Genomic DNA, 2,500 nt, shown 5'->3' with positions numbered 1-2,500 from the left:
GTAAAAATAACAATAATAAATATTAAGAATTAAGCAATAAGCAGGCTAGGTAACAAATTTTAAAGAGGAAATTATTTTATTAAAAATATATTAATAACATTAAATTAACATAAAAGAGTAATAATATAATAGAACAGGAAATTAAAGTAAAGAATTTTTCTTGAATCTAATGCAACTTGCAATTATTAAATATGTAATTAAATTTGTAAATAAAATTTGAAACTTACAAATGATAAATTATTAAAATTTTTAATAGTAATAACTGTTTAAATATAAAATTTAGTTTGAATTTCTTTTATACTGCATCTGAAAAAAATATTGTTTGTTAATATATAGAAAATGTTTATTAATTAAAGAAAAGAGAACATAAGAAGTTTAAAGCAATATAGTAAATGGAGACTAATTAAAGAAAAAGAATCATAAAAATAAACATGGATAATTATAGAAAAATATATAAAAAATTATCAATAATTTTAAAATTATTAAAACTCCTTACTTTAGAATATATATAGGATTATAAATAATTGTAATATATTTATTTCTTTAAGGAATTATATTTTTGCAAGAAAAAATATAATTAAGTATTATGAACACAATTGAAAATATCGGAGTTATTTAGTTTGGCAACAAAAATGGAAGTAAGATAACTATTTAATTAATTTAACGATTTTAATGTAAATATTTTGTGAAGTATATAATTTTGAAATTTTTCTTCTGAATGATTTATTATGATTATTTTAATTCTTTTAAGTGAAAAATTACGTTAGTTTAAAAAAGTTATTTATATATATAATTTTTAAATTTTATGTTTTTGGGGAACATACTTATTTGTTCATTTATTCTTATTTTGCGTAATGGTGCTATTTACCTGATTATCTTCTGCTTTTCTTTTTAAAGGTATTTCAACAGCTTTTAGTAATTCTTTTAACGGCATTTTTCCAATTTTCGGATGTATATCTTTGATATTATTTATAACTAAATATGGGGGAACAGCTATAAAATTAATATATTAATTAATAAATTGTATAATTCATATGAAACATAAAGATAAGGAAAAAAGAGAGTTTTAATATGTAAAAATCATAAAAGAAATAATTAAAAATTGATTGAAAATAACTATAATATCAAGGAAAATAAATTATTGCGTATTGGACTTTTTATAAGAAATTTTAGCATGCTAATAATTTAAAAGATAATATTTGAAAAAATTGAGTTTAATTTAAGGAATAAATATATTCGAAACACAGCATTGATATTTATAGACAAAATATTAGATGTAAACAAAATGTATAAATGATTGATGTAAAAAATGATATTTTATATTTCTAAAAAAAAAAAAGAAAAAAAAAGATCAAATAAATTTCAATTAATAAAATTATAATTTATTATTTATTTAAATTAATTATATTTTAATTTATTATTGATTTAAATTAATTATATTTTAATTTATTACTTATTTAAGAAGTAAATTAAAGAATTTAAGAAGTAAATTAAGTTTAAGAAGTAAATTATTTCGTAATTTAATTTATTTTAATAATATTAAAATTTTAACAATATTGAAATTTAATAAAGATTAGTTTTGTCAAAGTGTTTGCATTAAAAATTATTCAATGATATTTAATCTAATTAATTGCTTTTTAATTTAATATGCTTTATAAACTTTGTTTAAGAAAATTAAATAATTAAAAGTAATAACTGTAGAAAGTTTCAATAATAAGAATAAAAAAATTAATTAGGTAAAGAGAACCAACGGAAAAATTAACTTGTTTCCTTTGATATATTAAGTTAATATTAAAAAGAGAACAATGTCTTACAATGTCAAACAAAATTTTTTTGAATTAAAAAAAAAACAAAATTATAAAAAAATTTTAAATTATAAATTTAAATAAATTTTTAATTAGGTAAAATTCAAATTCAATAAAAGTTGATATTTATAAAAAAAAATTAATTCTAAAAAAGAAAACATATTTATAAATAATAGATTTTATACAATTATTATAAATATTTTTACCTGAACTTTGCATAGTTCCGATGATTTCAATTTTATCACCTTTATTTAAATTTAAATTTGAATATTCATCATCGTCGAAATTTAAAATACTCACTTCTAATTTAAATTTGCCATCAGTAATTGAACCACAACCTATCATTTTATTTAATCGATTGTTCATTACCGATGCAAAATTGGTTTTTATATATCCTTCTAGAACTGAGATATATATAATGTTAAAAATATGTTAAATAATTTTAAAGCTGAAAAAATAATTTTTACTTTAAGTTACGGTACGAAAAATTTTTATTTCGACATATATTGCAGAAGAAACATTTCGAAAACATAAGAATTTTATGGCGGTCTTACTTCGTTCAAGAGATATACAAATTAAAATAAAAAAATTACTTGTATCATTTTTGCGTTATATTCTATTTGTGCATTTATATTTTTTGTTTATATTTATTCGTCACGATTTTGTGTTGTATTTTACTTGAGTATTTATATTTT

The sequence above is a fragment of the Camponotus floridanus genome, unplaced genomic scaffold, assembly GCF_003227725.1.
Source record: "Camponotus floridanus strain SB8 unplaced genomic scaffold, Cflo_v7.5 scaffold135, whole genome shotgun sequence".
Classification (NCBI taxonomy): Eukaryota; Metazoa; Arthropoda; class Insecta; order Hymenoptera; family Formicidae; genus Camponotus; species Camponotus floridanus.
This window is presented reverse-complemented; position numbering follows the sequence as displayed.